This window comes from Hippoglossus stenolepis, chromosome 21 (assembly GCF_022539355.2).
Source record: "Hippoglossus stenolepis isolate QCI-W04-F060 chromosome 21, HSTE1.2, whole genome shotgun sequence".
In the NCBI taxonomy this organism is placed as follows: Eukaryota; Metazoa; Chordata; class Actinopteri; order Pleuronectiformes; family Pleuronectidae; genus Hippoglossus; species Hippoglossus stenolepis.
The window spans coordinates 1,697,266-1,723,037 of NC_061503.1; the positions used below are offsets into that span (position 1 = coordinate 1,697,266).

General features: G+C 40.3%; 1 protein-coding gene across 1 annotated transcript in view; it reads right to left on the reverse strand.

Annotated features, from left to right (window-relative positions):
- Positions 1-25,772, reverse strand: part of jmjd1cb (jumonji domain containing 1Cb) — a 110,376-nt gene that overhangs the window by 63,777 nt on the left and 20,827 nt on the right. The window lies entirely within an intron of this gene.

Sequence of the window (25,772 nt, forward strand, 5' to 3'; positions counted from 1 at the left end):
ATGTCCCTGTCTGAGGCGACATCTTCAGGTTCAAACAACTAAAGATATGTGATTTTGGTGATGCAGAGCATAAAAATAGAAAAAATGTATTTGTAATCATTAAAACATGCTAGTTTGGTTCTGATACGGACTCCAACCAAGAACCCATATTGGTTGATCTCAAAATAAAACCATTAAACACCACAATCACAGCGATTTTCCCCTGCCTCCTTTTTTTTTAAAGTAGTTCAACTGTACCTTATAATACTACAAATTTACAGAATAGGTGCAAATATAGACACAAATACATGTGCCCAAGTGGTCAGCAGAGAAATGATAAATGTGTGCTTGATCTACGAAAAATGTGTTGTTACTTAGGTTACTTAATACCATGGTAATAAGGAGAGTATAGATCAATGAAACTCACAATAGTTGTGCAAACAGATGCTAGTTTTGCATAAGAATAAAATGGTATCATAAGTATACTGAAGATCGATACATTTCTCTAACATTCCAACTGTATAAATGCATTTAATCTGAGAGAGCAGGAACACCAACAACCAGACCAAAGCCCATTTCTCATAGAAAACATCAGACTTGCCTGATTCTGTTTGGTAAAGTGAACATACTGCAGTCAGAGATATGCCATAATTAGACCTACTGTATGAGTTATTCACAGCCTCAGGTTTCTCTGACTCATCCACAACCTGCTACCCACAGAGCACACATCACTTGTCTGGCTGTTTTGTTCTGAGCACCTGATGTAAGGCGCTGAAGACAATCCAAATCAATACTGCACCTGATCATTCTACACCCCCCTCATCATTATTATTTTTGTTGTAATGTTAATTGTTTGACTGCTTCTCTGCAAGGAACAACAGGGATGCTACCATTCATGTTAACCTTGTCCTCTGTATGTTTATGTCAAACGCATGTGTGTGCATGTGCCAGTGTGTATGACTGTGTCTCCATTTGGGACAAGCTGATTTTATGGTCAGTGGTTAAGTTTCGGGTTAAATCCAGGTTAGGGTAAAGGTTAGGGTTTGGCAAGTAAAGTCTATTCAAAGTCTCCAACAGTGACGTAGGACTTAATGTATATGCCTACACATGTAGCTCTGAAAAGAAAACACACTTGATCACACATAAGCATAGGACATAGTCTTGGCACCTGTACATCATTCATTCATGTGCATATAGATTATGAACATGTACAGTCAAAAAGCATGATAAGGGCTGCAATATGAAGTGAAGATGAGAAAGACAAGTTCGAACCCTCTGTCAGTGTCATCTGTCTGCATGCACTGATTACCATCGGCAAGAATATTCATAACCCGAAACACGTGCAGAGCAGGGATGATACCGGATTGTGTCTTCACAAAGAAGTGCACAGAGTGTTCCGTTGAGAAAAACATTCACATGCAAGGAAAGGGAAAAGTGTCTGCTGAGTCTGTTGCCACAGTAACGGAAGGCAGCAGTGAGCGCTGGCCATGGAGACACACACACACACACACACACACACAGCTCTGAATCTGTAGGCTCCTATCAGCCACAGTGAGCAGAATAAGAGACAAAGGGAGAGAACAAAGGGGAGCAGATGCCACACTTACAACACAGTACAGCATCAGATTTGATCAGTATCAGCTCTCACCATCACTACATCACTACAGGCTGTGTCATTCTTCTGAAGGCCTGCTGATAGCACCTATTAAAGACACTGACCTAGACAAAAGAATGACGCTGACCTCAGACTGAGGCCATCCAGTACTACCTTGCAGCACACTGTGCAGATGGTGTGTGAGTATGTGTGGTTAAATGATTCAGGAGCTCAGTGCTGGGAAAAAAAAAACTGTTTTCAGAGGTTTCACAATTTGTAGTGGTGCACCTGAAGATGCTAACCGAGTTTGTCACATCTCACCCAAACCACAGCTTGTAAGCAGCATCCTTACACATTAATCAAGAACATTAAAGGAACATATCTTCCCATAAATATATACTGAACTTGCTTATTTATATCTATTTATTTGTATATCTTTTACAATTGCTAAACAACAACACCATACTGCATACTTATACAATCTAAGCAACAAACAACCTGAAATCTTGTGGAAGGTTGTTCCTAGTTTAAATGCATTTCTGTCATTATTCTCCTGTAGCCAACTAAAATTATGCCTCAAACAATAAGAAACACAAAACAGAGAAATATGTACCTAGTTTCTGTTCAGCCTGTCTCGTGATGTGTGTACTGGGGGATAAGGGGTTTGATTCCCACCTTAGAGTCAGTGAAAGTCCAACCTTCACTTGTGAAAATGAGAAATGAAAAGAGATGCAGCAGACCGCCTTTTTCAGTTGTGAACGCTCACATGCGGCTATGCACAGCCTGTGTGTTTTTAGATGTGGCACATTGATCTGTCTGAACACAAAACAGTGTTGAGGTTTCTTTTAGTCAGAATGGTGATGAATAAAAAAATCCAGTAAGCAGGAGCTATGTGGAAGGAATCTGGATTTCTCAACACTCTGAATCCTTAGAGCCAACCTGCCTTGTGTCAACAGTCTGGGCTGCTGGTGGTGTGATGGTGTGGGGAAAGGTTTTCTCGTAAAACCAATAAATCATGATCTGAATGTCACATGTAAGTATTGTTGCTGACCATGTTCATCTCTTTATGGCCACAGTTTATCACGTTGTAATGCCTACTTCCAGCAGGATAATGGTCCATGTCACTAAGGCTGTTTGATAGCAACCCAGTATTAGTATGGTGTTCCTAATAAAGTGCTCTCTGACTCTGTGTGATCAACGGCCCTTTTTTCCACACTCACAACAGTGTTAGGCTGGACCCAGCTATGCATTTGAACACGGTGGCTGTAGGTCAGGTTACATACAGCGAGGTAACACAACATGTTGTCATTTGGACCCACTTCAAATATATTGAGAGCAACAGTGAAAGTGTAATATTGTCACACTCATTGTCTGGATCTGAATAAAGTCTGTTAAGCAGTATTTACTGCTGTTTCAAACATTTTCTTTACAAATATCTGTAAATGGCCGTTGGTTATGAACACTCACTGTAAAACACAATGTAGAACAACACAATCAATGAGGCCAACAACACAGAATAGAAGCATCACCGTTTTGCCATAGTCTTCACAAGGTTCTTTTGGATTGTGAAGGATTTCTTTTTTTTCTGGTGAATTTCTGATTGATTTATATTGGAAGAGCAAGATTGAACTGGACTTACTAATGTTGTTACACCTTTCCAGACTTAATTGAAAGCAGTTTGTTGTAGTTAGACTCAAACACTAAGTCTCAATCTGGACTGAAACTAGACTCAACCGTTCTGTTTCTCGAAGACCAAGATGAAACTATAATGTTTATTTTTTAGTAACAATAAAAATATGTTTCAGTATATAATATATCAGTAGTAAGACTACATCTAAAAATAGCTGAGAAAATGAACAATCTTCTCCGTGATTGTTCTTGCATGTTCGTGTGCACTATATGCTTCTATAGATGAACATATGTGAATGTGTGTATAGTGCACAGTGTATAATCTGCCCATCACTAAAGGCTGCAGAGCTACTTTCTGGCTGGCTGCACCAGAGGCCGCTGACAGCCAATGAGCATGAGCTGTGAAAGCAAACGACCAATGCAGAGGGAGCAGCACTATCTGTCTTTTAAATAGAACACCGCAGAAAACTGGAGAAAACACATACCGATACAGAATACAGAATACAAATGAGAACGGAGGCTGAAAAGTGGACGGATGAAGACACTATGACAAACGACGTGAAGATAATGATGAAGCTGAGAGAGAATGTGTGTATTAGCAGTCCACCTCCGTCTGTGTGTGTATTTTATGTTGTGATTTGTATATGTTATTTTCATTTCTCTCTAATTTCAATGGGAATGACCTGAATGCGTACGGTCGATCTTGGATCAATCAGTCCACAACTTTTCTGTTATTTTTGCTGTTTTGACTTTATGATTTCATGAGATTTTCATGCAGCTGCACAACCCACTTCCTTTTTTCTGTCTGTCTGTCGCATGCTGTCTGTCTCTCAGATGCAGCAGCATTACCCTGCTGTAAATCATATCCCCACACACAGACACACACACACACACACACACACACACACACACACACACACACACACACACACACACACACACACACACACACACACACACACACACACACACACACACACACACACACACACACACACACACACACACACACACACACACACACAGTAAGCTCTATCCTGCTCTCCAAAAACTCTAATCTGATTTATTGAGCTTGACTGCACAGAAAACATGTAGGCTAGCTCGGCTAAAAGGACTCCTTTATCCCCTTCACCCCCCCAGCCCACAACCCCCGACCCGAACTGCCTTGCACATAGAACACACAGATGAAGTGTGCGCACACACACACACACACACACACACACACACCTATGGTTACTTACTTAAAAAATGTCTTCATATGTTCTTACGTTGAATCAACACCTCTAATAACACAGGACTGTTGTGTTGGTATGGAGTAGTTATTGTTCTGTATAATCTAATAAACTGGAAACTGGCATGATTCTATTCTATTACGTCTGATCAACCAGACTTTAGAGCAACTTCTGGAAACAACACTGGTCTTATTCAAATTATTCATCCATTGATAACTAAGCAATAACCCTTTTACTGTATGTATCTATCTCAAAAAGATTTGAACATTATTGGATTCCTTCCTATTTGTGGCTAAAGAGGAAAAAACATGATGTCTTGAAAGGGTGACTCAAATGTAGGAACCTTAGCTTCTAGAGCTTGTCTCAAACAAAGGAACAGAAGTCCAGACACGACAGCCTCTGCTGCTCTTCTTTTCAATCCGTTTGTTATTAGTGAGTCCACTTTATCGAAGTGCAACACCAAATCACTCAAATGTCCCTGAGCTTGTCTGCCCAGCCAGACAGTATTAACTATATGTCATGGTTGAAGGGCAGCTCCAGGTTCCTTCAAGGAGTATTCAGACGCCTTCACTTTTCTACACTTTAACATTTACCTTCCCCCCCGACATTTCACCTTTTTTGACAATATGGTAAGCATGAAATGGGGAGAGAGAATGGGGGATGACATGGAGCAAAGGTCGGGGTTGCAACCCAACCAGCAGCCACTGCAGGAGGACTCAAGTCTCCTTCTCCCTCCTTTCTGTCTGTCTTATTCAGTACAAGTACATCAGTGTTTCATGCAGGATGTTGTAATATGCAGTGGTTTCACAAAGGAGTCCTTCATTTCACACACTTCAGTGTGTTGTAGATTTAACTTATTTAATATCATTTTTTGTCCATCAGTCTAAACTCAATAAACTGTAATGACAAACTCAAGACGTGCTTTCAAAAAATTTCAATTCAGTAGAAGCCTCTTTGGCAGCAGTTACAGCTTACAGTGTTTTTGGTTAAGTATCTATAAACTTTGAACACCTGGATTTGGACAGATTGTGTCAGTCTTCCTCACTGATCCCGTAAAGCTTGTTCTGACACGTCCTAAAGACACTCCGCAGTGTTGTCTTGGCTACTTCAGGCCATTGTTGAGACACTGAACAGTCTCAGGTCCTGGACTCTAGAGGAAAGATTTAGGACCTCTCTGCATTTGGAAGCATTTATCCATCCCTCAGTTCTGACCAGTAAGACTCTAGGAAGAGTCCTGCTGGTTCCTAACTTCTTGTATTTAACAGTTATTGAGGCCACAGTTCTCCTGGGAACACTCAGAGCTTTAAGAATTGTTTTATACCTTTGATTTGAGCTATGCCATCCCACAAACATTTCCAGTCTAAATAGAGTTGCTTGGATTCATGACTTGGCTTTAGTTCTGTTATGAACTGTTAGAGGTTAAATAGATGTAAACTACTTCTCATTTCAAGGATGATTAAAGCAAACAGGAAGAACACAAGCACAATTTGGAGCTACAGAGAAGGGTCTGGTTTTGCAAAACAATTCAAGAAGCATACTTTTCACTTTGTCATAATGAATGATTGAGTTTGAACAAATTGGTAAAATGGCAAGATTATCTTTATACTAATACAGCTACAACACAATGAAGAGTGTAAAGTGAAGAACTGCATTTTACCATAGCCTACTCTGTAAATGTAGGCCCTACAGCAAACACAGACAGGATTTCAGGGCAATCACGTCATTACCAAAATAATGAATTAATTTCAAACAAACAGGAAACATGAACACCACCATGCCTCATATGTCAGTGGTTTGTCTCCTGCCACAAAATGCAGTGGAACATAAAATGTAACAGTCAACTGGCTATCAGTTAGCTTATATGACACAACAGGGTCCTGATGGAGCAGACACATTAACACTGCAAGAGTCCCTGGGTGCCATATGAGGTCTTGTACAATACAACAAAGCAAAGCCATTAGAATGCTTTTATTGAGAAAAAAAGGGGGGGGCAACAAAGAGAGAAAATGACATGGCAGAGAGAGATCACAGCTTAGCCAGAAAAAGACAAGTTACTGCTGTGCTCGGGTGAAGTCATCAAGAGCAAAGGGCTGCAGGTCCTGCCAAGAGATACACGTTCAGAAAAGAAATGGAAAGAAATTAATTAAGCCTAAATGTCAAAGACTACTGAGGAGCAGGGAGGACAACAAAGAGAAGAATCAATTACGTAAGAAAAGATCAAAACAGAAAAGAAAGGAGCGGGTGAGGGATAGGAATGACTCAGAGAAGGAAAATGAAGAAATGGATTGAATGGGATAGGAAACGGGCCAAGAGGGGCAAAGAGAAAGATGTGAGGAAGATGAAATTGAGAAAGAGGAAAGAATCATCAGTGACAGACAGCTGAAAATGAAGCATGAGGGCGGGAGAAGAAATGATTAAGAGGAGGGAGGAAGAGAAGTAAAGAATGTGAGGAAAGTGAAGGAATGTGTTAACAAAAAGGTGATATGAGACGGTCAACTACAACTAAGGGCAAATTGTATTAGACCTGAAAAAAAGGGTGGATGATTTAAAAAGGAACTAGAATTGTCTCCTTTCAGTTTTTGCCAACATTTGTCAACATCTGTCCAGACTTATGCAACATGTATTGTGACTTAACAATGAAATGCACTGTTAAAGATCAAAGTAAACGCGCAAGTGATGCTGAACTGACACCTTTTCTCATATGGATTTTGAAAAGAAGCTTTAACCCACAGCACAAATGATCTATACAATCACCACAGTTTCAATGTGGGCACCAAGATTAGAGTCACCAACTCAGTATCACACCCAATATGAAATGTGGTCACAATCTTTCTGTTCTTGAGTTATGGTGTCATTATGATGCCAGTGAGGCTGAACTTAAACCTTTTGGGTACATAATGTCATCACTTTATCATTTTATCTAATGAGACATTTGTGTTTGAATTCTTGAGGTAAAACCAAATATGTGATCACAGTGACCATGACCTTTGACCTCTGACCAGCAAAGAGAAATGCCTCCAGCCAAAGGCTTAATAAAAGGAGAGTGGCGCTGCCTGGAAACTGAGTGACTATAGCCTACCACAACAGCAACCACACAGACAACATTGCAACCAAGGTGCCTCGTCCCTGACAACGGACCAAATGATGCTGCTTCTGCTGCTGCTGCTTTCTACTGCTACAGAATATCAATCAGTTGGGGGAGAGAGAGAGGGAGAGAGAGTGGGAGACAGACTTTGATAGAGAGATGGTTCCCCAGAGGTACATAAATATATGAAGCAGCTTCTGAGTCACTAGGCTGCTGGCTGGCTTCCCCTTGCAATTACCAACAACTAAGAGAGAGTCAGACACAGAGAGAGGGAGAGCGAGAGAGAGAGACAGACACAGAATCAGAGAGAGAGAAATCTCATCATGCAGGGACAGAGAGAGCAGAGAAGAAGAAATCTCATCATGCAAAGCAGAATTCAAGTACGGCTGCTGTGGGCAAAGACACGTTTGATGTTCTCTACTAATACAAAACTCTGAAACTCACAGAAACACTTTGTGTGTGTGTGTGTGTGTTTGTGTTTTATGACTACTGAAATTGCTCCAGGGGAGAATGGTGGGGCAACTGTAAGACATGAAGATGAATGAGGACACAGAGGGGCAGAGAGTTGGTAATCTTGCAACCCAGCAGCTAACCATGCATTATCAGACTGAGGGAGGACGGGCCATGGTGTAAATGTTCCAGTGCAACATTCTCTAACACTCAGGCCAACACATCAGTAACTTCTGTCAAGGTGCTCATTAATGGCTCACGCACACAAACACCCACGTGCACACACAGGTCCCTCAGAGTTGCTTCCAAGAGACCCCTCTCACCAAAATTGAAAATCTAACTCGTAATATCAATATTTTGAAAGTGCAATAATGTTAAATCAACTGTTGAGCCTACTTACTCTTAATATATTTTTGCTTTTCTGTTTCTTACATCCCCCTTACTGCTGTAAAACTGAACATTTCCCACTGTGAGATTAACCAGGATTATCTTATCTTGACATAAACTCTTTCAGTGTTTTTTTAATGTTTTGTTTTTGTTTACTTTTGTATTCCTTATATTTATTGCTCTGTAACTGTTGATGCTCTGTAACAGCCAGTTCAACATGTATATAAACATTTTCATACAGTATTTTAGGCTAGGCTGTTTTTCCAGTTTTCAGAATCCATTCATCAAAAAGGTGAAATCATTGTTGTTAAGGTTGAATTTCCAGTCAGTCTTGTTCACATGTTGCACGTGGGTTATTACAGATGCCTGTGCCGCCAGAAAGAGGCTAAAGAGACAATCTAACAGAGATCAATGACATTTGACTTCTTCACAAATGTTTGTCTGTACTGGCACACAATCACCTCTTCTGAAAAACCTATACACGTCGTCCCTTTCTGCGGAGAACAACGACAAGTGGCTATTCATGATGTAAAAACACTGCAGGACTCGAGATCAACAATTTCACACAGTGTCAAAGTCCTCAGGAGCAGCTTTACATCAAAGCAACACATCCAGATACTTCAGGTCAAGGAAAGATTTAGTAAGTTGTATCATCTAAGTCACCAAACCAATAAAAAGCCCTCAGTGTGAATGAACAGGATTACAAAATAAAATGAGCTTAAAACGCTCAAACCCAGTTAAAGATCCATCACAGACACAGACAGAACCCAGCAGGAGGAAAGAATGGCTCTGTTGTAGAGCTTCACTGGGATGTGAGTAATGTGGATGAGAGAGATGGAATAAGAGAGCAGATGAGCTGAAGTAATACCAAATGACAGCATGAAGAGACATCCCCTCTTCTACAAGGTCATCTCTACCTCCCTCCCTCCCTCTCTCTGTCTCACTTTACCTCTCTCAGTCATACCCACATGGGAACCAGAGCAGTCACAAGATGGCAAGAACGACAAGAGACAAGTGTAGAGACATGAAACGCAATACAGAGAGAAATGGGGTAAAAAGGAGGGAGATGACAGAGAGAGGAGGAATAATAACTCTGCAGACACAGGAAAAAAAAGATAGACTGAGAAAAGGATGGAGAGCGAGCTAGAGAAAGAGAGGCAAAGTAAACAGCCTTGAGCAGAGTGATGTGACCCAGCTTCCCCCCCTCCTTTATATCTTCCTCACAGAGGATGTGTGGGCCCAGGAGAGAAGAGGGAGGGAGAGGTGAGAGGAAGAGAGGGAAGGAAAGGGCTCATCCAAAAATAGTTCAGTGTTGTTGTAGACACATTACTAGGAAACTACTTAAACTCTGCCTTCTGAGTTGAAGAATTCAGACTGAATCTGGTGCATTCTAGATGTTTTCACTTTTTCTTATGCGATGCGTTGCATTAGCTCTCCAGTCTTGTCCGATGCAAATGTGTTTACTTCGCCATTATAGCTCATTAGCCTTGAAATTCAGCTGGAGCCCACTGCACATAAGGTATCAAAGCAATCAAAGTACCTCTCTATAACATGTCACTTCTTGTTAACTGGTCAATATTATATTCAGTTTAAACGCAACAACAGGTGGGACACCGTCTTCAGTCTAATTTAAAATGAAAAGGTGGGCATTTTTACATATTTTCCTTGATGTAAATGTAATCCATAAAAAAAAAAACAATTATGTGGTAGTCCATCTCTGCACTTTCTGATTTACCTCCTCAGTTGCTTTTAGCCCCAAATCCCATTGGCTCAAGTCATAGGCATTTTAAACAGAATTGCAAATATAAACTTATTTTGTATTCAGCAAATTCCAGTAACGTCCTAAAACAGACGGCCAATGCTTTAGGGTTTAATCAATTTTTTGTGCTCGGGACTGTATTTGGGAAAGTAGGACGGTGTTGTTTAGTCAACGATCTAAACTGTGTGCTCATGGTGATTTGGATTCTAAGATTAATCAAGATTCTCTTGAATTATTAGTTGTTGATTCATGTTTCTGCATTAAAGTTGAATCATGATCAATCTTTCACACCCCTTTGGAACATGGGGCTCACTAATGTGCTTTAGTGGTTGTTGGACAACAGTGGAGCTCTGTGGCACAGAGGAATAAGACACTTCAGGATTTGGATACACACAATACTTAGAGGGAGACATTCACAGTAGGTTTGGCTCAGCACATAGGATTTGTTGGCAATAGGGTAACCCCATACAGTATGTTTATTTTAAAGGATAGCGAACACATTTTCAACAAGAGATAAAAAGAAAAGGAAAAAAAGTATATTGTTCGAGGGAACTATAACCTAATGCAATGGTTTACTTGTTGCCCCATTAGGTTATACTAGCTAATATATGCCAACATCCGTGGTCACTTGTTGTAATAATAATGTTTAACAGTCACGTATGGGCTGATGGAAGGTGAACTGAGTACAGGATCAAGGTCCACTGTATATAATGTAGGATTTTACTCGTTTGTGACCTATAACAATTTGTGTATTTATTTACATTGAATTTATTGTTGTCTTTGGCATTAGTTAATCTTAGTTAAAATTATTAGTTTTCTGTAAATATAATTATATTCAATGTGAATTGTGAGTTTAAGGATTTTGAGAATGTATACAATTATTGTTACCATATGCATATTGTATACTGTATGTTTGTTGTGTGTTGGCAGGTTCAACCAGAGAATCAGTAAAGCCACTGAAGTGCAACAAAACAAGTTTGTTCCTCTTCAGAATAAAATTCCTCCCTTTCTTAAATTGTGTTCAGTCCGGTGTGATTCTATGGTGCAACAGAAATAACACTGGTGTTCACGCGTACACTGCTAATGAAGTAATTGTCTCGCTCCACATACTGTATTGTCAATGCAGAGCTATTAAATATGGAACACTGTCGGGAACACTTGTGATAGAAACCAAAGGAGACATTGTTGAATATTCAGCAGAAGGCAAGAACACAAACTGGTAGAAAAATAAGTCATTTGTTTCTTTTCTCCCTGTTACTTTTTTTCTTCTCTACATTTTCCTTCCATCTTCCTCTCTCACTCCATCTCTCCTGATAATACAGCTCTAATAATAGCCGAGTTGCACCGAGACAATCATTTGGTGGAATCTAGGGCAGCCGCTGCAGAGGCAGTATGGGAAAATCCCTGTTGCCTTCTCCAGCCTGCATGCCTGCCTGCAGACTGTGCACGTTTATGTGCGTGTTAGTATTCTATTCATCATGCACTAGTAGAAAGAGTGAGAGGACGAATTACTTTGTACATGATCACACATCTGTAGTGTTATAGGGTTGATTGTCAGAGCTGGTGCTGCTGGATGTTTTGAAATAGTAATGTGGACACAAATGTGGTCTTATAAACTTTGATATGCAGCAGCCTAACGTGTTTTTTTGTTTCAGTGGGCCAATGCCTCTAACTGTAATTTCTGTACCACACATCTGGAAAGTCCTTCATAGAAACAACACACCTGGATTTGACACCGTGTTAAGATCATATTGGAAGGAGCAGAAGAACAGACTTTTTGTCAACGCCTCATGGTTGCCGAGATATCGGTCAAAACATTCTGAAATATTTGTAAGCTAATTTCTTACCATGTGTTGGCAGAACCATTTTTGAGTAAGTGAAGCACTGCGGTATGTTGAGGCTGGAAGAACTGTGACATTTAATGCACATTTGATATTTTTAATGATTTGTACTGACCTTTTCATGACTAACCTTGACTGTAGCTTCTGTGAAAATACCTGGACATGACATGACATCTAGATCAGGTGGTGAGGACATTTAAGACGAATCATACATTAAGGTTTTGGACTGAATTTAAGAATTCACAAATGAAATATCACTCCTTGAGAACCACACATCTAAGTGTGTTTACTATAAACTAACTGTAAACTCACTGTCCAGTCATAACATGTCTGGAGGTAAGTTGTGTTCATGTTTTATGTTCTATTGATCCAATCTCAGTGCTGTTTCGTATGTGTTACATAATCTCAAGTCTAGAGGCCAAACTCAAGCTGTCATCAGCTGGAAAGTGGGAATGGAGAAACACTGCACATTGGAACAGTGATGTCAAAGTGACAAATTGAACTAGTTCCATTTGAGCTCACTATACAAGACACAGTGGTGACAGAGCAGCTCTGTAAAATAGGGTTGGGAAATATCTATTGAATTGGCATGACGATGTGTACAGTGAAACATTGCGTGTTGAGCATTGCTGTCAATGGTTCAAATAACAAACAAGCTGGTGGTGCTTCGTCCTATCAGCTGTAACTCCTTAACCTGATGACAGGGGGGCTCAACATCGTTGACTGCCAGCCATTGACCCAAACCTAATGTAGAGACCCTGAGATATTAGTGATGTCCCAAGACACACTTACACTTAATTTATTGACAGCTTTTCCTATTCTTGTCTGCATAGGCCTACTCCTTAAACAAACCAGCTTAACACAACATTAATGACTTTGCAGCAGGACAAGGCCTCATCTTTTCAGAAATCTGTGAAGGACGCTTTAACCTCTGACAGACTACCCGGCCTCATACAACTTAACAGTCTGTTAATGAGTTGTTGCCTGCTGATGACACACTGACACTGATATGCAAGACATGAACCATAACTCAAATCTTAGTATAGAACTCTAGTGTGTAACAAGGTTTCTCAGCTCGACACTGTTACAAAAGCCAAAACATTGCAAAACCACTATGTCATTCATATTGATCAATGTCAGAGCCACAACACACAGGTGTTTCCCATACCACTCCCAACACACTGACATACACAGAGATAGAGGGGGGTTTTGGTGCTTTTGATTCCTACAAAAGCACCAATAGGTTTAACTAAAGGTTTAATGAAAGTCACTGACCAGCTGTCCATAGCAATATTAATGTGTATGTGCTTTCTTAACACACATGCTTATGTGTTAACTACCTACAATACAGTCCATTCTATGGTCACTCAATATCGTCTGTGCATTCAGTTATGTCTCAAATCATCCATTTTTAAGTATTACAATCCGATAGAACTTAATGTAACCTTCAAAATAAACATACAAATCCCAAAATATACCACACACACACACACCCACACACACAAGGCTGGTCAGATTACAATCACGTGAATACCCTGTGGTGTTGTGTCAGGCTAATATGGGGAACTGAGCAGGGCTGGGTCCTACTACAGATTCATGTGACTTCACTAAGACTCAAGCATGTGTGTGTGTGTGCGTGTGCGTGTGCGTGTGCGTGTGCGTGTGCGTGTGCGAGAGCATTAAGGAAAGAGATGAGGCCTCAATTTTCCATACACGTACAGCGAGTGAGAGAAACAGTGAGAGAGAGGGAAAAAGAGCAAGAGAGAGAGAAAGTGTGTGTGAGAAGAGAGAGAGAGAGAGAGAGAGAGAGAGAGAGAGAGAGAGAGAGAGAGAGAGAACGAGCTCTGGGGTTGTTGGAGTGAACAAAGAAGACCTCTATTTAAGCGAACAAGCAAAAGTAGGTCTGCACTAGGTTTGGAGAGCTACAAGAACAAGTGTGTGTGGTGTGTGTGTATTGCAGAAGACAAATGGTCTCTGACATCTCAGGCTATTACAGAGGAGCAGCCTGGTACAAGAGAGAGAGAGGGGACAGAGATGATGGAGGGAGCGCGAGTACATATGCCTCTCAGAAAAGGTTGGAAAGAGTTACGATGTGTTTTCAAAGAGTATCGATATTGATCAGACCAGTTTTTATAGTCAGAAACACTGTCTATAAACGGAGACAGTTAAATTCTGTTAGCTTTATAACAGTAACAAAGTAACAAGATATAAAGGAATCGCTGGAGCTGATTCACATTCGCGTCATGAGTCGACCACACACACACACACACAATTATGGCGCATGGAGCCTGGTGTCTATGTCAGGACATTACAGAGGAAGCTGCTTTTCTCCAAGACAAACATTACTGAGGCCCCATGCTTGTCAAAGAAAAACCTGGACCCTCCACAACACTACAGGGAAACATATTTAGGGCAGCTGTGGCTCAGGAGGTAGAACGGGCTGTCCATTAACTAGAAAATCAATGGTCCAATCCCTGGCTTTTACTCCGCATGCCGCATCCTTGGGGAGGTGGTGCTGCATATAGGAGTACTGTATGTATGAATGGGTGAATGTGACTGGTACTGTGAAGCCCTTTGGGTGGTCAATAAGACTAAAACGTGTTGTATAGATGATGAATGTTGGTGTGGTGTTTAGCTGCGTCTGAGCCTGAACAGCTCACCATCATCAAGGGGACAACGAATCCCAACAGAAATGAATCAGTGTATTTTTACAGAGTAATATAAGGGTGCCTTTCCACCAGCTGAAGATCAATGGATACTGCTAATGATAGAGACACGATGGATCAACATTGTGTGTGTGCTAGTAGCTTAAGCACATTGTGTTTGTCTACAGATCAGATCATGTTTGATGACCAATGGATACAGAAAACCAGTTCATTCCAAAAGGGTTCACTTAGTGTTTCATACCAGTGTATGAATGAATGTTTCACTTTCATTCGAGCAAATTCAAAACTTTAGGAATGAGATCATCCTCAACCTAAACAAACACCACCACTACCTTGATGAAGTGTTTTATTTGGCACTGCACAAAATCTAGGTCCTCCTTCAGCCAAGATTCTGGTCAATACTCCATTTTCTTGAAAATGAATATAACCAATCACTATCATGCATTCTATGCTGGACTGTTTTAATGGCACAACGGTAGAGTAATTGTGCTGCCGTGAAACCTCAAATAAATGCTTACACTTATGACCAGTGTTCCTCGACCTGCATTTCTTCATTTCCTCTGTTTTTCCAGTTGGCCTAAAAACATCTTACCTAACAAATTACTACAACAATATGAAAGGAATCAGATCAAGATTTCTAATTACAATCAACTATGCATCCCACAGACAGTCATTGTAGATCAAAGGGAGTAATGGAAATATTCAAGAGTCTCAAATGACAAATGGTGTATAGGTCTGAGAGTAGCTGTATCAGGGATCAGCCTCCAGCTACTCCTTGGTATGCTCAGGGTGTGGAGGGATTCCAGTGTTACCTGTCTGACATCTGACTCTACACACACACCCCACAGATGCTTCCAGCAGCCAGAGGAGTAGCACAACTTGTTTCCAGAGGGTGTTATTCTTGTGGTGTTAATTAACGTGAATGAACTGGCTCAGGACACACACACACACACACACAGTCTCCCATTTCATAGCACAAGGCACACGACTGCAGGCACTTGGGGAAATTAATCTCTCTGTTACTCCCCTCTCAGCCTCTCTCTTTTTTTTTTATACCTCAATCACCTTTTCTCCATCTCTCCATATACACTTGCCTGTATTTACAACCATCACACACATACACACACATGCACAGTAGTTAGTAGTTGGAGGTCAGAGTACGTTCAAAATAAATATTTTGCAGTTTATGAAACAATATCAATGCAACAACCAATAACACACACCACTTGTTAACATGTGTCTAAGTTAAATTCTTGTGTCACATGAGGAGAATTGATCCTACTCGGTAACAACTACGGCAGCACTTTCTGAAGGCAGTGAGATGAAAGCCATCAAGTTCTACAAAAAGCTGGCAAGTGTACTTTGCATAAGAACATTTTTATTTACAAATATTATTTGCACTGTTATGAACAAACCTTTGAGTTCAAGATAAATTTAAGTCTGAACTTTGGAGACAGCACTTCTACAAAACAATCATAGCCCTAGTGGCATGATTAGCCAGTTCTTGATCATTAAGTCGTACCGCATGGTCTTGCTGTTGTGCTACAGTCGAATCACATCATATCATATTATATAAAGTTTGGTAGGTATTCATGGAAGTCCTTACAGGAAGTCCAAAAGGTCGCCGTGAAAAAGTGACTTTTCTCTTACAACTGATCAGACTCTCACTAATCAAGTAATCAAGACTGTGTGGTACAGTTCAAAGCTCCCAAACTTGCTAGTAAGTGAGCCTTGAGTTGGTACTGTAAGAGTTGTACAATGAGGACTTCAAAACTTCAAGATGGATTTTTGACATTTGATTTGCCTGTGATTGTGGCAATAGAAATAAGAAATGCAGGGATATTGAGTGTTGGATATGACAAATATTCTCTGAAGGAATCTATACAAGGATGTAGCAGCCATACGGTATGTCTGTTAACCACTAGGCCACCAGACAGACCTCTATTTCACAGGCAAAGGGGGTATATGAGGCTGTGTTCATTTCATTCTGGGCAGGACTTCAATCAATCATCAAAAGGCAAAAAGTTTGGATTCAGCCCAGACAGAGCCACAAATACGTTCACCCACTACTTCTGGGTTTGATGAGACAGACTCAAAACACAATGATGATTCACGTGCAGGAGTTAGCTTTTGTCAGCAAAAAAGAGCTAAGATCAGGGTGTGTTAGTTGCATTTGTTAACTCCATCCTGGTACCTTTTTAATTCCAGTTAGAGTATTTTGTCAGTAAATAACCAATATGTATCTTTTCTAGCAAACAGATTAACTGAAAAAACAAACCTAATGCTAGAAAGCCAGGCATGTAGAACAATGAGGGTGTGTAAGAGGGTGTGTTCTCAATACACAACATCTGGTGGACTATTTAGAGCTCAATGTGTGAAACACACTGAGCTAACAACAAGCAGAAAACACATCACGATTCCCCTCCTCTGTAATTCTCTCCCACACTCTTTTATCTGATCGATAATTCGCATTGTGTGTGAGAGTGAAAGAAATATGACCTTGTCTCTCATAGAACAGAAACACATAGATACATATTGCTGTTGCCTTATTCTATTAAGTCAGACTTTACAAAAGGTAAGGAAAATTATCCCTGTTTGTCCTATTTTTCTGTGCATGTGTTTGTGTTCAAATGCACAACCATTGTATGTCAGAATAAGAGAATGTTAACAGAAAATAGCTGATAATTCAACCACAAATATTACAAAGGGCAATGGTTTGAGGACTAAACCCCATTGTTTATAGACAAGAGCATATTGTGGCAATGACTTATGAGAGAATTAGAAAATCATCTAAAAGAAAAAGATCCTTTTTATTTTAAGGTAGGATGACCCACCACACATATTCAATAGAGATATTCTATAATTCATTAACAAACGGACTTCATGTCAGGTGTCCACACCGTTTCCTCTTGAAGGAGGGACATCAGATTTAAAGAGCCTAAATGTTGATTCTGTGTTTGATTAAAACATAATGACAGCAAAGCCCTAGCTCCTAAATCATCGATTAAGTATAATAGACTTAGTATAGCTGGCCAACGAAGGCTCAGCCAAACAGTGTTCATTAATGACTGGTGGCTTACCCAACTTGACCAGTTACCTTGGCTGGTGACCAGCCTCTGTTCAGACTGTGACAAAGGGAACATGGGAAGGAAAAACTGCCACCAGAGAAAATCTAAAAGCTCTTTTCCTCCTTTGCTGGCTAATGAATGAATTAGTGTCATGCCACATGGATGTGTGTGAATGTGTGCGTCTGTGCTACACTGAACACATCTGATACGCTGGCACTCAGCTAATTCATACCCCCTGGGGAGGGAAGTCTCACTAGTAAATAAACCCAGTGACACCACTGTTGAATCTATGTAATGACACACACACACACACACACACACACACACACACACACACACACACACACACACACACACACACACACACACACACACACACACACACACACACACACACACACACACACACACAGGGCTTATCTTTTACAAGGCTCACAGTTAGATGTGAGTTAAATATATTCTGACCACTTCATGAACATGTAAAATAAATCATGAAAGAAATAAAAGCAGGAATTTACTGCTGTGGAACTCATCCGAGCCGACACACAAAGGATTTAAATATTAGAATAGCTAATAGCTGCCTGTACTGGCACATGGAGATAGGAACACAGTATTTTGAATAGCATATCTCATTGTCAACTTGCCTTCAGACATTTTAGCTTACTTTCTGTCTCCCCTTTCAAATGCATGATGAATTCTTCACATGATGACCACATGAGCAAGACTTAGAAACAAAGAATACAATGCATGTTTGTAGATGCAGCTTAGGATGCACTGGCCTGGTAATGAAACATCTCATTGTGAAGGATGGCAGAAAATCTTTGAAGTAAATCTAGGTCAACTTATCTGACTGCTAAATATTCAATAACCTGGACAAAACTCCCTGGGTCAGCACATTGAGTTTTAATGCACAGACACAGTTTAGATGCTTTTCTTCACCTGCTGCAACAAGACATTTTACAAAACTGAACGTTTAAAACATTAACGCGACAATTTATCCAAAAACAGATCAACCATATTGTTATTAACAAAACAGTGGAACTTTCACTGTGATCAATAACAGATTTCAAGCATTTTTGAACTGTTTGCCAAATGATCTTAAGACAGCTGGAAATAAAGGACAACCAACAGTTGCCTGGAGGTGAGTTAACAAATCTGAAATACTACAGAGTGGTTTGTAAAATGGTCAGCAGCGATAATAAGTGTATGTGGTCTTTGGAGAATGGGCTTAAGACACACTCCCCCTGTTCTTTAAACCTGGTGTTTCCTGGTAAACTGTTTCCAGTGACCAGTCCATGAGCAGTATCCTGTTTCCAGTCACTCACTACAGCTGTGGGTTCACAATCCTCAATGTGATAGGACTCTGGAGAGCAAGTCTAGATAACATCACAAGCCTGTGTTGTGATCGTCAGATTCCTAACTTAGGAAGACAACTGCCATCACTGCAATGGTACAAATTGCATCCTGTCTAAAAGAGGAGCTGTGTAGACCTGAGTGATGATCCCCGATGGATGATGCATCCAAACATTTATTGTGCTTTGTTAGCCTAATGGTTTAAAAATTCCAGTCTTTATTACCCAATTGATTCTCTGCAATAGGACCATGTGAATCAGCGAATCAAGCATTTGGAATATTTGGAAGAGCAGCCTTTTTTTTCATAAACACAAGCATAGTCTCACCGAACAAGAATCTGTAGTTATTGAAATACAATGGAATGATCATTAGCATTGAAATGATGAGCTTTTCATACAGTATTTCGAGTCAGACCCCTGGGTTAAAAACAGCATGGCTCATTAACACAAAGAAACCAACATGTCATTAAACATGGGTAAATAATTAAATAAAAAAATACAGGAATCCAATATAAAACTGTCTTCGAGGTCATGTTACCAGGGAATCCACAGAACAGTTCAATTAAAGCACCTAAAAACTCAGATCACTTGTGTTGCTGATGGAGCCAACTCATTGAATTAGTACACACAGGCAGGGGAAGCTATTGTGTTAAGACACTAAGAAGGTTAACCACAATACTCTGTTACTGTCCAGTCAATAATTATCTAACCAGCTTTGTGTGTGTGTGTGTGTGTGTGTGTGTGTGTGTGTGTGTGTGTGTGTGTGTGTGTGTGTGTGTGTGTGTGTGTGTGTGTGTGTGTGTGTGTTGTGATGGTGCTTCAGAGCATGGAGGAACTGTAGACTGAGCTCACAGGTTCAGTCTACAGTCTCATCACACATACAATAAACATACAATACTATATATTTTATTATAATATAATAAAATTATATGTTCAACTTTAAACGCCAAACACAAGACAAAGAACTGTGTAGGAATTTGTTAAGGATGCATTCTGACCTCAACAGGAAACTGATAAAGTTTCTTTATCAATTCTTATATTGATGTTGCCAATACAGATAGTGTCCAAATTAGTTTTTACAAAACCGCATTGAGTAAATCTTAACGTCACATTGTCTATGTGTGTATGGTATGTCACCGTCAACACTTGCAGTTTCAAAGTAAAAGCCTAATATGGTCTTTACAACGTTTTCCATGATAGTTCTTTATTGAAACCTGCCCAATGTTAATGTGAAGAGGTCCAGTCAAAGGTTTCTGTCAGCCAGTTTCATTGAACAGCTTTACAGCCGTATGGAGACATTCCCTTATCCCTAAAGTTACTCAACAAGCCTCACCCTTCGAACCAATCAGGGTAGGCTTAAGTCAGGGGTGCGAACTTATGGCTTTAAGTTAAGGTGTGGGCGTGCTTCCGGTCTTATACTCATCTGCACAGAGGTGCAGAAGACAACGCTATGTCTGACTCACAGGCTAGCAAGCTCATGATTCCACAAATCAACTACTTGCAACTACAGCACTGTTAATGGCAGTAATGTAGCCACACACACACACACACACACACACACACACACACACACACACACACACACACACACACACACACACACACACACACACACACACACACACACACACACACACACACACACACACACACACACACACACACACACACACACGCTGCAGCAGCTTGCTAGCTACCATCTGTTCAATAGCAGACCTAAATAGTACAGTGGTTTAACCAGACATTAGTGCACACACAGTCAGATCCACAGGGGACAGATTAAGCAGTTCTACAGTGTCTGTAGTCTGAAATCAGTGCTTTCCCTCCACTGTGGGTTTCACAGCAGTAAACACTGGGGATGTTAACAAAATACTGAAGAGCCTGTCAGTAACAGAGAGACAGGAGCACAACAAATATCAAAGAGAATGTGAGTGTGCAAATACACTCAACCAACAAAATCTGTATATATGAGACAATTGATTGTTGCAAGTGGACATGACCTTTCCTGTTCTTCCTCTTAAAAATACACATCAAGTTTAATTAACATGGAAAATTAAAAAATGGTATTCAAAGGCTACAGCCATACGACATAGTTTTCATGAAAACAGCGTTATTCAAACTAAAACGATCTCTGTCCTACTAACAAACCTAAAAACGCATATCACATGACCACTCATGTACACTATGCATGAACGTGCTGGTGTAAACAGGAAGGCATCTAAATGCCTGTGCACACATGAAGCATTTGGTTGTTAGTTGTACGTAGTTGTATCATTGTAAAATGCAGAATTTAACTGACAAAAGACAACAGGGTCGGCAACACTTGATTGATCAACAATTGATTATCCATGTTAGGTCAAACAGTGGGGGCTGAGGCTGATGCCAGTTGTTTTCTACCAGAAGTAAGTCATGTGATAGGAGCCTGACGAATCAGCAAAGGCTACGTCGTGACCGAAAAGACCCAATCACTAAGCCGTTGTGAGCGTCTACGTGATCATTTCCAAACATCTCCGTTTCTGCCTGTCCAGACTAAAACGCATCCCTTGAGTTTTCGAACCAAAACGGGGACAGCAGCATTTCCAAATGTCTTCAGAGTTGGGTGGACGCCAGGCGTACCCGTAGCTGAGTTGATGAGTATCCAAATGAAAATGTAGTAATGTCGATGTAGCTTAGGTGTCTTAAGTTCCCACTGACACCTGTGTGATGTGTCCTTGGGTCTCTTTAAAGGCACTATATAAATTCAAGTTATTATTATTATTATTATTATTATTATTATTTGTATTATTATTAAGGGGAAATACTGGTGATTTCTAACAGGAATGCTGCAAAGCTTGCTGCTAATGTTGGTGTGTTTCTACAGCAACAGAGTTATTCACTGTATGTGATTAGTGTAAAGGATATAAACCCATGATACACATGACTAAAGACACACTGTACGCAAACCTGAATAAAATGAAGATGCTAAGACAACAGAAAGATGGCATCAACAGGGTACTCTTTTCTGCACACAATGAAAACCCTTATCTACCATCTCTTTCAGCCAATACAGTAAGTCATCATAGAGGATGACAGACATGTCATGTCAGGTTTCCAAGTAATGTCATTATCATTATCTTTTACTTTATTAACCATTTGAATAATTAGTCTATAGAATGTGTTTAACAATAGTTAGTTAACGGTGATCAAATTCTCTTGCTTGCTTTGATTGTTTTCACATTCAATTCCATGCCTCAGATTTTGTCGCTGAGAATGAACCAGGTTACAGGGATGCTGACACAGAAACCATGAATTGGCCCAGACAGTTCTATTCTTTCTCTTCTTCCTCTGGCACATGTCAGCACTCCTGTCTCTCCTTCCACCACCCTCATGTTTTCATCTTTCCCTTGTGGATATTTTTTGCTCAGACATGATTTTAATGTGAATTTACCACAAACCATGTTTGTGACAGAGTGTGTGGGTTAACAGGCAGGGCGAGAAAGCAGCAGACAGAATGACTGACGGTCTACAGATATCAGTCATTCTGCATTTTTCTTGGTTCATTTTGGGGCCAATGAGTACAACTCTAACTAATTATCACTGACATCATTCCGGAGCTGCTCCGTCACACTGACATCACAGGAAACTGCTCTCCAGAATCCTGCTTCATTACGGCCACTTGTCAGGACTGCACTGACAAGGCCATTGTGTCCTCTTCATTTGTGTACGATAAACACACATGTAAATCCTGTTTGGTGTACGCATGACTGTGTGGTGTAGGAGCTGCAGTGCTGTCTGTGTTTGTTGGCTTGTTAAATCTAATCACAGATTGGTTTAAATTTAGCTCCAGCTTAATTACACAGTACATGAGACTCAAACCTCACCACACTATTTTGGAATCCAAAAATATAAGAACGATCTGACCATTACAAGGCCTGTTTACTGTTGGCTCTGTGAAGCCAAAACCATGGAGGGTAATGAGACATAGTGCCAACTTTACGGTCCAAAAACAGGAAACTATACTTTCAGCCTTTATACCCTCTAAACTTGAGTTTATTTTAAATTTTTCTTTAGTTAAAAGTGAAGAACCCTCTGCATCTGATTTGATGTGGCCTTGGACTGAGGCTTGAAACAGACAGCTGTAAAGCTGATTAGGAAAAAATACAGTGAAAGTGGGACATACACAGAGGAGCTGTGACTCAACCCAAAGCTATTTGACTCAAACATCAACAAAGGCTGTGTGTGTGCATGTGTGTGTGTGTGCATGTGAGTGTGTGTGACATTGATCCAGCAGAGCTGCAGAACACACATTCTGCCATGTCAGGAAAAAAGCTGGTCTCTGTGTTAGCAGTGAACAGTTGAAACTTCTCAGTCTCAGCCAAACTCAAACTAAATCCACACTCAACCGCGGCTCTGACATTAAGAATGCACTGAAACAGGGCTGAAGATATTTTACATATTGGTATATATTTTCCCCATGTCACACTATGAGTTGAGCTTGTTCTTAAATCACAAATGCACAGTGTTTAGATTTTACAACATTTTAAAATATATGTATCATAAGCTTTTGTTGGGTGGAAACGTTTAAAGAAGAAATGCACTTGGAAGTGCTTTGCACTAGAAACACTTGTGCAAACATAAGATTGAAAAAAAGACATTAACCCATTCAAATTAAGTGAGTCCTTTAACCTGAATGATCAAGTAGGTTGTATGTTCCAACTCAACCCACAGGAGTGTCTCTTGAAGAGCACGCACACAGCGGCAGGTGTAGCAGACCTTCATCGACTTTATCAAACACTCACAGTTTGGGTTTGGTTTAGGCACAAAAACTACTTGGTTAGGTTTAAGAAAAGATACTGTTGTGGTTCACAATAAATACTTTGTTAATACCTGAAGACTTCTGTAGTCACGGAAAAGTAACAGCATTGTCCTGTGTGTAAATGTTTTGTCGAGCCAAAATGTTTTGTCGAGCCATCCATTCACCACAACCTCCTTTCCACTATGTCACCTGACTTCAGCGACACATCTCAATATGGTCATATTTATATGGGGACAGGTGCTGAAAAAGTGTGACCATATAGTGAGGTAAAGGGTTACATTACAGGGTGTGCACTGAAAATAATATCTGAACATTTATACTACATACGGAGTTCTGAGAGATTTTTGTCCAAATAACACATATAAACGTATTTGTCTATTTAGAAATACAGTGAAATAACAAAATATGAGCTGAAAATGTGTCAAAGGTAAAACTCAAGTGTTGGCTATTATGTCAGGATAATTCTCTCAACATGTAAATAGTAAACTAATGGGTGTTAGTTAATCCTCTTTTTATTTCATGGGAGGCTCACATGCAAACATTTCTAGCTTGTTGGACATGGTAGCACTCATATTTTAAAAAATTGTTTATTATATAGTGTATTATATACATGCATGTGTAATATAAGACTTCACTGTGGTATATTACCTCCTGTTATATCAGCTGTTTGACCAGCTGCTAGTGTTGCAGAGGTTTTATGACGTCAGTCATAAATTTGTCAGTGTAAATGTCAGTGGCTGATAAGGACTCTGGTTTCAATGAATGAGTGATCGGATTGGATAAGGTGGAGAACAACATAGCACAGGCATTTCTTAAATCTCAATAAAAGGTTCACATTAGTGCAGAAACTGTTGATTAGTTGACGATCAAAAAAATGAATTTACATGCTTCCATTATCGAGCAAAATACCACACATGTCGTCACCGAAGATCTTTGGGTTTTGGACAAAGACGTCGCCTCAGGCTCGAGGAACTGGTGTAATTAAAATAACCATTAGTTGTAAGCAGCTCTTGCGCTGTTGTTGACATTGTATTTATTATGGTTTGTGCATTGTGCTTATAACGTGTTTGTGATAAAGCCATGTTTGTTTGATATTCAAATTGTGTTGCATATTTGTTTATGATAATGGGATGTGTATTCTGTGTGTTATCATAGTCAGAATGAGCCAAGACCCGACCCCAAGAAAACAACACCCACACCATGAAATAACGATCAAAAATTGCAGACAGTGTCTCACACACACACACAGACAGACAGACAGACAGACGCACGCACACATCTAACATGCTCATGTGTGAAAGCCAAGAGACAAACACAGCAGGATTGTTGAGCATGTTAATTGAAACCAGACACAGTGAACCTCCATCCTCCGTCTCTCTCATGCTCTCTGTCTGTCTCATGCTCTCTGTCTGTCTCACTCCAGTTTATATCAGTGCCCCCTGTGGGAAGAGAACCCCCAACTCTGGCGCTGCCCATGCCTTGCTCTGGGAAAGTGAACCCTCGTCCCAGGTAGCATTGAAGATCATTTAATTAAAGGACGTGTTATGTCACCAGCACTATTTGTTCACAGCCTCTCCTTCATCCCTGCCTCTTTCTTCCTGTGTTTAATACACACATAATTCTCCTGGCTGTGTCTGTATTTCACCACTGTGCGCCCCCTCCCCACTGTCTCTCTCAGAGATGGTTTGAGGTCAACTGGCTCACGTGTCTTCATCTCCTGCTACAGCATGTGGGTTAGAAATTCCACCATCCCACCGTTTCAAATTGCATGTTTCCTGGCTCGAAAAGAGCGTGTGCACACACAGCCTGCCTCCTGCAAAATGGAGCACGCAGACAGACACACACACACACACACACATGCATGCATATTATTCACTTACATGCACATATTCTCACACACATACACACAACAGAAAATACATTATATAAGCACAA